The following is a 12,763-nucleotide window of genomic DNA, read 5'->3' as shown; positions in this document are numbered from 1 at the left end:
TTTCAACAAGGCAAATTCGAGACATTCAAGGACTTTAGGAAATAGGTAATATAAGTCATAAGCTCATAGGGATATCCCGAGCCGGTACCGACAGCAAAACAAAGGCACCGTCAACAGCATAAAGTTGTCACGACCGGCGCCATTTCACACACGAAAACGTTATAAATCATATCACTATTGGAATTTGGCATGACAATAGATGTATGTTTACTCACATTTGTTGGCTTTCATTTTTTTGTTCGTTGCCCGCGGCTTCGCCTGTATGGATGTTGATTTTAAAGACAAAAAGTCCCTTTTTTATCTGGTGGCCATGGTATTTCTCAGAGATTTAAATCAAACTCTTAGCCTCAGAATAAGAATCATGGGCAGCACAACATATTCGGTAAGGTAGAGATTGACTGTCTGTTCAATTCAATTTGATAAGATGGACAATGGGTTAACTACTTCAGTTTTAATTTATAACGAACGACCGTCAGTTCATTACGAATCTCATGTCTAAAGTGATACGAACGACAGATTGCTACGAAAGTCAAGGCCATTTTGTCTACGAACTAGTGTCGGAATTTAAGGATGTAACGACACGAATGACAAATCTATTTGGCTACGACCATGGTCCCATTAGTACGTGTATCAAGTGTGCTGAGAATATCATAGTTACTATTAATGTCGGGTCACTTGACTTACACAAATTACACTTGGCCAAAAATTTCAAAAACGTCATTGCTTGATGGAAGCACCAAAGTCGTCAAAGGCCGACAATTATTGTGATGATTTTTGATTTTGATGATCTGGTGTTTTAAGATAACAGTGAGTTAAATCTATGTCTACTAAGATGTGAGATATTCCATTTTTGGACTAAATTTCTGATAGTGACTAACCTCTTACCACATTTAGACTTGGCTGGATCTTAGCTGGAGTGAAGTTGTGACCACTTTACAAGTTTCATACGTGAACACCATCCGAATGTACATCAGCGGTCTACTAAAGTTTCTGTAAGGCTATACTTAGATGCAAGTTTCCAAAGAGAACGGGCTAGAATTTGAGTTTAATGTACAGTGTAAAATACAATCCACATGAGATTTGTAAAATACCAATTTTAGTGTGTCTCTTAGAATTTAATAAATAATCTGCTACTTTTGTATTTGTGTGACTTTATCTCGAGAAATTAAGATTTCAGTGCATATTTTGACGATTTTTTCAAGCGACTAGTACGTTTGTATTTAAGAAGGTTATTGCTAATTAACTTAAAAATAATTTTAACCAACTTCTACTCTTAAAGACTACTTTACCCTAAAACTACTGGAAAACTACTAATGGAATCCAATCAGAAGGATTGGATTCCATTAGTAGTTTTTCAGTCAATCAGAAGGATTGGATTCCATTTCTGGGGAATATATTCAAGATCAAACTATCAATCTCTTTTGGTCTAAAATTTTAAAATATAACTAGCCTTTCCTCTTAAACGGGCACCTACTGGCAAATCGACAAATGAGAATTAAAACAAGAATTTAATATAACCCTGACGATAAATCTTCTGTGGTAAGACTAAAACGGACTAAGTTTGGTTTAATTCGTGTCTACCACGTGTTGCCGAGTAACGCATAGCGGAGCAAAGCTTGTTTCATTTCAAGTTAGATCACTATTACTATCTGGACCTAAAGACAATGCACAGATTAGAAGAACTAAACTAGATACTAATGAGTCCTTTTTTATTGTCCTTTGTCCATTATTATTTAGTTGAAGACAATTTTCGAACATAGGTGAAACCTGTCGGGAGAAATTTACAAATTTTAACCATGAAGTCAGATTTAATTGTGTAGGTATATATTATGTGAGAATACAAAACACGTATGTTTCTTTCCACATTCAGATTTCGATAGATTCGAAAAAAAACAGTGATCAAAATTGGCAAACGAAATTACCTATTACTATTTCCACGCAACATCCTCGTTTTCACATCGTTATGCCGCATAACACATTCGGAAATTCAATTCTGTCTATAACTGCCCCTCGGGTGATAACGTGGTTCTCAAAAACAGCTCTTATGGGTTCAGCAATACAGTTGAGTGTTTTTTGGGCAGTGTAAATCAGAAATAAGTACGCAACACACTGAGTGAGCTAGAGACGATATCATAGAGGTATTATTAAGAGCTCGTTTGGGATTCCACTTGTGTTATACGTTATTTCGGACTGTTTCCGTTGTTGTATAGGCATTTTATCCAATTGTACTACTACCAGAGACGTTTCTTCAATATTTCGGTGCAGTATTAAATAACTTGAAAACAGTCTTCTTCCGAGTCCTTACAGACGATTCACATCCACACGAGATTTTTCCTTTAATAGCAATTCTCGGCAAAGCAAAAGAAGCGTCGGTCGTCTCGGAGCAAGATGACTCGATGATATAGTAAAAGGTTGAGTCTGGACGCGGCTGGCATGGATCCGTTGAAATTGGCACGAGAAAAGGGAGGAATATATAATATCAGGAATATACCCAGCAGTGGAAGGACAAAGGCTGTGGATGATGATGATGATGATGATGAGCAATTCTCGGCACCTTCAAATCCTAGTCGATCTAGTTTTGTAAAAATTATCCTTTACAAGGGACATTAGATTACATCTACAACAGTAGATGATGCTTCTCAAAACTTTCACACTGCCAAACCAGTTACTGCACCGTTCCCCCAACCTTCGCGAAGAATGGAATTTTTCCGACACAAGTCGTATGTGAATGGAGACAGATCGCACCCTCTCGCAGCATCCAATATGCAGGTCTCGCGCGGCTCTGTGCGACCGGATCATTCGCACTTATTGTGTCAATGTTGTTTATTGCGGCACAGCCTGGCCGACGCCCGCCGCCGCTGGCACAGCCGTTGCCATATTTAATAACTGTGTTTTCCTTATAGAGTATTGGAGTTCTTTGGGTTAGATTTAATTGCGTTATCAGATATCAATTGGTTTTGTTGTTGAGTTGGAGAACATGTATGTGTTTTTAATAAAGAAGATTAGTCACTGGGATTTTTCTTTTTATATTCAATACGAATTTAAATTCAAGGTTCGAGATGATAATGATGAAGAATTATTAACAAACGGGACACTATTACAAAGGCAATGCCATACTTCCATCTGTAACCAGGTTGAATCTAATTAATCGTGATAACTAGCTACAGATAAAACGAATATTTAAGAAGATCCCACGCAGAAAATATTTTATGCTTTCTTAGATATAATCGTAGAAAATTTATTTTTCGCGAAGTTTTTTTTTAACAGGGATATCTACTTATACTACGCATTTAAATTGTACAAAACTCATGGCCCACATATCAAACTCATAATTTCTTCATTCATAAAATTTATCATCAGTCTTTGTAGTAGAATATCAACACCATATCCGGTATTCACGTCGCGTACGAGCTCCGGACTGTGCCAATATTATTTACGCGCGCTATAGATAACGTCTGTGCGATATTAATTAACGAGAGTGCTCTGGTAAACCCACGATGTGTATTTGTAAACACTGAGGAGATACGCAGAATCAGATTAATCCGAATCGTACATACATCTCATTCGTAAACTGCTATTAACCCTAGAATTATGAGAGAAACTCGTGGCTAAACTGCAACTGCACAAATTGATCGATCCCAAGTTAAGCTTTACTTGAAAAGGTCGTGGATGGGTGATCATCTATGTTCTAACGAGTTACTCAGTTTCTCCGGCACTTTGAATAGTAGATCCGGGCTGTTATATACACATCCTAAGATACAAACTCAGAACAGGCATCCGTTAAAAACACAAATGATTTCCCTATGCAGGGATCGAACCCACAAAACGTCGTTGACGTGGTGACCTACGCCACTCGTCGAATATACGTAGATATATGTAATTATATCATGCCCCTTGATAGTTGATACCACCACCGACTAAGTTCATATAAGCCATAATGAAGTTCACGTGGTTTATCATGAGTTCAGGACTATCATTCAAACCTGTCAAAGTTTCCCGATAGTTTAGTTAGTTAGCGTACAACTTGAGCTAGGTGACACGTTACGCGAAGGCATGTCGTATTAGCTCTCCTTGCATATTGCTTAGCAAACCATTTTGATTAATGGACAAAGTTAAAAAACCAGGCAAATGCAAGTAGAACTTACGACACATCGGGTTTTGCACTTGGATAAGCAAAAAAAAAGTCACACATCAAAATAATCGTATTAATTGTTCCTTTTAGCAAGTGTGTTTTTTATTGTAGCGGCAACAGAAACACTTCATCTATTAGATAAATATTTCAACCGATTACCTGCCACAGTTCGTCTGACGCAGGCTTGTCACGAAGGATGGAAAGACAGATAGGTAGACAGAAGGCCAGACGCACGGTCAGCGGAGCCTTAGTGAAACAGTTCCGTTTATACCCTAAACGATAAAAAGGAAAATAAGGAAGTGCAGTTCCTCATAAAAACATTGGGTTGCTGTTCTTTTTAGACGATTCGGACGGCTTAAAACCAGTGACAAACTAGGCCCAAGTTAAATCCAGTTCGGCCGTCAGTACGAGGGTTCCGCTAATCAACTTAAAGGCGCTTTTTAGGTGCCCCTTTATTTTGTAGATACCTTTCAGAAAACAGCTTTATTTTTGAAGCGATAACTTCTCATAGGGTGATAAACCGTTCGTGACGTACCGCGTTGCCTTTCTCATGCATTCGGCAGCAAGTAACATAACATTAAGTTACACTTCTGTCGAGCGTCCACTTTTCTTATTCTTTTTTTTTATGTCACTATTTAAAATAAAATAAGTTGAAGTACAATTTGACTTAAGCATCTTTAGATTTTTGCCCCATGTTCCAAATTGAAACTTCAATTGCCTTCTTGATATTTCTCAAATTGTCTGAACATTATAATCAAGCTTAGCACATTTCTTATCCGTATCAAACGGTGCTAATTTAACATTTTATGAAGGAGATAAGATCGCGCCGGGGGGAGGTCGGGGCTAAATGGCAAGCGAACATAACACTATAATACGGTCCGGAGTCAACGTTTCTCTGTCCAATTTATTTTATTGCTCCTATATCGCAGTGTTTCTCTTCGCCCGCGACCACTCGTAAAGATGAGATCTTCTTTTTAATACTTATAGAGATACATATTCTGATGTTCGGAGTTTAGAACGCAATCGAGTTTGTATTCTTTAGAAAATTTCGTAGGAGATGTTTTATTGTATGACAGGATGTATTTAAGATTCGATTGTTGATGGAATTTGGGTCTAGACAAGGCGTTCAATACTTTTCATAGATCTTCATTCCCAAAATTCCGGTAAAAACCTCAGGAAACTCAATGCTATATGACAACAATTTTGGCCAAATTTTTTATTTAATTTTACGTTTCTACGTAACACTTATTGAAAGAGGACGATTTCGACAGTAAGTTTATCCTATATACATACGATAAACAAATAACAATACCCATTTACAAGCACATTAAATATAAATTACAACAAGATTTTTCCATACACAGGACCTCCAAAAATCTCCAGAGACGTCTAAACTCGGAAAATAAAATAAAAAATTCAAACGTCGATTTCTTTTCGAGTTGTCGCAGTAACCCCTTGGCGGCTTCACGTCAATATAAGATATCATAAAGTAAATATGTTTTTGTCGGATCCGCGACAATCCTTTGTAAATACATCAGGATTTAAAGGGATAAGGGATAAGCCGTGGTACTGGAAGGCCAGTAGTAGAGAAGGGTTGGTACGTGACCATACGATCGTTATTTAGGATCTCGGACAAAATAGGAAAATGAACAAATGTTATGCTGGGATATGAGGCCATGAATTAAGAAGTCGAATCCCACTTATAAGGAGTATTGGAGTATTGGGATGGGACAGAAAATATGACAAGAGACGAGGTTTATTTTTGTTTATTTTATCACGGGAATGGAAAGCATGTCTGAAATTGTAAGACGTATTTTCATATTAAGATTTTACCTGAATTGCAAGTTCATGTTGATTTGTATCGAAGATTATTTAGGTACTATAGATGTGTTTCTAAAACATAAAATGAGTTTTTTTATACTGTTCTTTGATAAACGAATTTAAAATTAAACTTTCTACAATGAGTAAAATATTGTATACTGAGAAGAAAAACCTCAACCGTTGCCCGTCAAATTAAAAGCATAGGAAAGCAAATTGTTGGTTCTTTCTTTACCGGGATCAACACAGCTTGGCATAGCGTGCTACGTCGCAATAACTAAATTATAACAGGGTTAAATTGTTCGTTTAAAAAATCCACAAGAAAATGAACGGAACTCGTTAAACAAGGAAAATTGCTTCCGGTCAGCTGTAGCGGTGTTTCACTTACAGCCCCTAGGGGTCCGTAAATGAAACTCACGTTAATTAATATTCATTTTAAGTTGTTTCTGCTAAACATAAAGAAAGTCAGAAACTACTTTCCTGCATCTTTTCTATGCAAATTCATCAGTTTGTATAAAAGAAGTGCTTTTTGTTTTGCGAAACGAAAAAATGATTTGAAATTCAAATAAATTAAAAACAAATAGCACGGAAAATAATGCTTCCCTTTTACATACATTTGCTTAATAGATAATTTTAAAATAATGCAGTTATTATAAAAAGGAAACCATTTAAGTATTCCCCATATAAAAAAATAAACAGTGTGCTTTACGGAACCACATTTCTTTATGAAATAATATAGTTCGCTCGATATTGCTATTTCTAGCCAAGCCCTTCAGCAGTAGTGGCGACGTTTAGAACGATTTTACTTAACAAATTATAGATGCTATCCGACGTCAAATTGTAGGGGTGTTTTGATTAAGACGTAGAATATAATTATTTTAGCTTTATTAAATGTAATATATGCCTTATATGCCTTATTAGAGTCTATTCGGATTTGTGTGAATATGAAACGATCTTTATCCCGCTTCAGAAATTCAGAGACAAGTGGGTAATTATTTGGAATAAATACTTCTTGGTCCAAAATTTAAGTTCACCATTATTGACTAAGAAAAGTAATCAGAGAACAATATACAATATTAAACTAAGATTTTAACAAATCTGCCATGGGATATGCACGTAGCACTTGAACTACTTAAAATATACTATATTTTATTAAAAAAGAATTTTGCTCAACCAATCAAAAGTTAAAATAACTCATAACGTAATAAGTTAAACGGTACTCACGAGAACTTTTCGCGCAACAAACTCTTATATCGGTTTTAAACAGCACTCGAGTTAATGAGAACATTTAACCGAACATTTTCTTCAAAGAACACCGATTCAATAATGGCCGCCGAAGTTAGACTAGTTTGTGAGTAATTTAGACTGAACTGAAAAGTTTAATGACTTAAAAGCTGCATACAATGAGGTTTCGCTTTAAAGAGATCTTAATAGCCTTCGGTCTTCAATATCGGAAAACTAAAGTTTAACCTACCTACTTTGTCTAAAAGTAGGGTAGCAATGGTGAGATATGAATTTATTCATTTAAAAAAAAGGTGTTGGTAATTATTCGTAAGCTTACATAAATATGTAGGTAGTACTTATCTTAGTGAACTTTTAAAAGTTGATAACGATACCATAATTGTTAGACATTTTTTTTCATCTAGCCCTCTGTTTCCCACTGCTGGGCAAAAGCCTCCCACGATTCTGTTTTCTTGGCCTCATGGAACCAAACAAACTATAGTTATAACAATTTAAATAAAAATCTCATAAACCTTTTATTGTTACTACGTTACCTTGAACGAAAACCACTTTTCTGCTGTAATTGCTGAAAATCAAAAGAATCGACATCACATGACGAATGTATTTCTGATAAGTGTTACGCTTGTCGCATTTTCCCGCGCCTCCCCTGTGAATAATGAAGTATCGACGTATCGGTATGATATATTTGTGCATAGGTTTATGTGGAGATACATACGTGGAGATATTTATTTATTTATTATTAGTTATTTAATAGCGGATTACTAACGCATATTTATCGGGATCGCCAATTCTCAACACTTGACGTACTAGTTTTAAAATAAAAATATAACGTTTGTTACAGGCCTACGAGAAAAAAAAGATCATTTTATTTTTTATTTTTGAACACAATAGAAAATTCTCTCCAAATATTCCACAAAACTTTATCACAATTCGTTAGAAAACAATCCGTCTTGAGCTCATGAGCAGCCATGTTTTCTTGCCACTTAAATCTCGTAACTCCATTAATTCCCCAATTTGCGAGTAAACAGTACGCTGTATGTATGTGGGGTACACTCGAACCTCTCCACTGAATAGCCTGATTTACGATTTGGTAGAAAACCATCGTTTTATTTGCATTTGAGTCAAAGAGCCTCGCTCCGCCCGAGTGTTCTTCAAACCACATGTAAGTAAGGCTTCACACAGCTTGGCACAAGTCACGTCATTATTTGTGTGAATTTTTTTTTACTGTAAATTATTATGGCACGTTTTTTGTCTCGATCTGCGACATTTTATATGCGATCGAAATATAATTATGTATTACTAAAAGTACGTCTTAAACACAAACTTATCGTTCGACTTTCGATGATGTACATATTATTTATCCTAAGAAGTAATATAAGGTTCCTTTGCCTATACTAAATCTTATAAATATACATGATTCTTTAACTACCCTATAAATATATGAAAATTCTCGTAATCTTTTTTATCTATCATTATTGCATATCTTAACCATTTAGTTTTACTAAAATATTTCTAACATAAAGGATTGCTAGCTTAAGAAAAATCTAAAATACTCATGCACGGTATGAGCGCAGCCTAACTATTTTCTCAATTCTCCGCGAGTTGTTCGATAAAGGGCGCTGTTTCGCCATTATAAATCCATTTCCTATATGCTCCGACTCTTGGTATATTCCAACCATACAATTGTACAGGATGACAAAATAAAGTATTTCTAAACGTGCCAAACATTGGTATTTGACATTCATAAAAGTGGAACACACTCTTGGAAGTCTGATTAGTGAACTTGATTTCGAATTTTTTGACTTTGATAAATAATTAACCGAATGCTTGTATGCTTTTTATGAATGTAAGGAAAATCATCAAAATTAACGAATTGCTTATTTTTTTACCAACTAAAATGCAACAAACCTTATAAATCCATACTTTATCGAGAACAGCATGAATCAATGCTAAATCCTTATCTATACAAGAAGTCACCTTTGCCCTTTGAGCGACATTATTCACACACGATAAGACATTCCTACTATAGGTAACATAATGTTACTTTACGAACATATATCATGTCGTATTTTTTTGTAAACCATTCCCTAAGCCTAAGCTATTTACCTAATCCTTGTATCGCAGGTGTTTCACAAACAATCAAGTCCTAGATGACCTAGATGTACACAAACGCAGATACAGGACAAACCTACAGAAATGCCACAAACACATGTCCTACGAGAGATCGAAGTGAGTTTAGCAAAATGTATCTCTTTTCAGTTACCGTAACAAGTCCTTAGTCGCCTGAAGACTTACTTAGCTTCAGTATAGAAAAAAACTTACACTCGTGTTATGCCATGACACCTTCAAATTGCACTTGGCACTCCCCACGTTAACCGTGCTTTCAATTCAACTCGACTCGGCTTCAACTCGGCGAAGTGGAACACAAACAAAATGGTCACATGTTGTCTATTAGGTTATCTATAATCGCAGACCAGCATTACATCCTGTATAAAGTTCTTTACACTAATATAATATACGAGACGTGTTAATAACCAACATAATTTAAGTACACACATACCATAACACCCACAACTTACACCTCATTATACAAAAGCAATTAGTTCGTTCATAACGAGCTCAGGGCATGCGGTTCGCCTCAACAGGTTAATTTCCCTGCACTTTTCCATTTTCCGGGGTATAATTACATGACAAACTGCTTTCTCGAGGAAGTAATTTTTTTTTTCAATGTTACGATATGAAATACAATTTATAATGGAAACTGTAAGATATATCCTTGTTTAGAATTAATTAGATACAAGCTAGTTCCATACTATAATTTAGAAAAAAACAGACAGAATTAAAAATCTATCTAACCAAACTCCAAAAAACAAAATGTAGCATCTCAGAGTACTCGATCACGGTTTCTATAGTTGTAAATCCAAATTATTGACCTCTTATGTCAAAGTCATGTAACACTCCCGCTCCAAACTAATCAAATTCAAAACTTGGGAAAAACTCTCTTAAAATTTAATAAAGACCTCAGTTCCTAACGAAGTTCTCACTATCATATTTCATTAACATCCAAAATAGACACAATGAATTTAGGGCAATTAATGTTATCCCCAAACAGCGGCATCCACCAATTCTAAGTAATCAGCAAACCAGTGCTACCCCGATATAACTTGATATTTAATTAAATCCCTGACTGATTACAATCCAGCTCGCAACTTGTATATTTTCATAGAACTATTATTATTCTATTGGGTTAGGATGTGAACTAGATGTATAATTTAATTTGTAGGTACAACCGGCACAATAATTAAAACCACGACTGGGTATCCTAGAGTATCCTATTCAGTACAGGGTTTGACTATTCACTGAGAAATTACAAAAACAAACCAATAAATGTGTTTTTAGAGGTAAGTTCAGATTAAAGCAACTATATAACTGCTATCGGAGTTGTGAGTACAGAAAGCTAGTCAAACTCCAGTAGCACATCAGTCGCATGAATTTTGAAAGCTTCGGTTCAATATGTTAGTAACAAATAACACAGGCTCTTCGCGTCAACTCTTCCCAACTCTCAATTGCTCTCAGTGGCTTCGATATTTTTTATGAATTCATAAGTACCGAGTGCCACATTCTCGAAGGAAGCCAAACTTTCATAACCTCCCCAACACACCGACAACCGACTTACAACTTTGTCACCAACGTATACGGTTGAGTTTTGTACGGTTGTTTTTTATATACAGGGCCGTACTCAAAAGTTGCCAGTAATGAAAAATGTAAGTTTGTGAAGTTGGAGTGTAGTCGGTGCTTACGGCGGGTATCGCGTGTCGAATGACAAATTACCCGCTTTGACCCGCCTGATCCTTTCCCAAGTCTTACCGCAAGTGCCCCGAAACTTTGCCGAGAATAAATGTTATTTTGTTCAGTCATAATCTGAGGTATTCGTAAATATAAGTGCTTCACTAACTTGTATAGAATGTTAAGCTTCTTTGAGATTGTTCGCGTAATTGCACGCGATCCTTGACAGGGTGTTAGCACGAGTCATTAATTTTATATGAACTCGTTTAGGTTAGGATTAGGGAACGTTTTGAGAAGCGATTAAGATTCATGTTTATTTATAGGCAATGGTTTTTTACTTAATCTCTAATTTACTCAGTAGGTATACCCACTTTGATCTATAAACTTTGTCCTATAGGTAAATTGTATTGCAATTGTAACTTAAAACATATTATCATAAGATTTCCTTTTCGGTAGACTACAACTAGATATTGACATCAGAGCTAAACTAAGCCTTGATAACTTGTCAACAGAAGCATACCTCATAAAACTTCTCTTTATCATTACCATCATAAGTTCCTTCAAGATTGGTTGGCTGGAGTATCATGAACAGCATTAAGTAGAGTGACTGGCGCTTTCCAGTCATCTTCCTCAATGCTTCCATTAACTGGAACAAGGGATGCTTATTAATGACGCATCTTATTGGCAAGTTTCCCTGAATAGACGGACTAACCCCTTTCATGGGCTGGGGGTTCTCTTGCTAATTACATTTGGTAAATGAAACTTTTTGTTTCATGTCTTATCAACTTATAGATTAGTTTAAGAGTAATCTGTTGTTGGATGAGATGGGGTCACTATTCATAAATACAATATGCTGATGTGGGCTTTAATAGGTTTACTCTAGCTATTTATCGGGATATCTCGACTAGTTTCGGCCTCAACCGGAGTTAATTAATTTTTAAACGAATTATGAATAGACCCCAGATATGTTATAAATACCTTATCACAACAACAATTTTCAAATCTTACGCGCAGGATAAGATACCCAGACATCAGCAGCATAAGAGTTCGCGGACCACAAAAATTCTTATTCTAGCGGGGATTGAAGCTGCGATACGTCGTAGACAGAGGGTTTAGCGTGGTGAGCTATGCCACGCGGCTATCCGTGCAGTAAAAGCAAGAGATACGGGTATGTATTACGTATATCGCTCTATATTCTACGGTCTTTGAGAGTCGTGAAACCCCCAACTATTTCAATAGCCAGTATTGGATGCAAAGAGATGCTATCAGTCCATCTAGCAAACAAATGGGTACTGGGGAATTGAGTGAAACTAAGTCGATTTGATTGGGTTAGGTTAGTAAATTTTCACTTGATAATAAACTGGGCAAAATAAATATTCAAACACATTTTATACAAAATTGTTAAACTTTATTTAAAAATCGACATGATATGTTACTTCCTACATTAGTACATAACAATACTGAAAACGATCATACAATAACAGAACTAGCTTCTAGTTACAATTACATCATTATATAAAAACAATTTAAAATGTATAATTACAGTTACCTAATTACATACATTTTCTACGTACTGACAAAAACTCCTTACAAATTAAGCGATAGATACTCTATAACGAGAGGAGCCACCGGCACAAAATTTAAGTCTTCGTTTCATTGTGCATGTGACTCTCATGTGAAATTCGTGTACGTAGTCATATTTTACCCTACACTTAATTCTGGGCAAACCTGTTGCTACCTCACAATTCTCCTTTGCCGAAAGCAGAAGCGTGACAACGCATTATA

The sequence above is a fragment of the Trichoplusia ni genome, chromosome 3 (genome assembly GCF_003590095.1).
Source record: "Trichoplusia ni isolate ovarian cell line Hi5 chromosome 3, tn1, whole genome shotgun sequence".
NCBI lineage: Eukaryota > Metazoa > Arthropoda > Insecta > Lepidoptera > Noctuidae > Trichoplusia > Trichoplusia ni.
The sequence above is the reverse complement of the archived record's forward strand: the minus strand, read 5'-3'. Positions refer to the sequence as shown.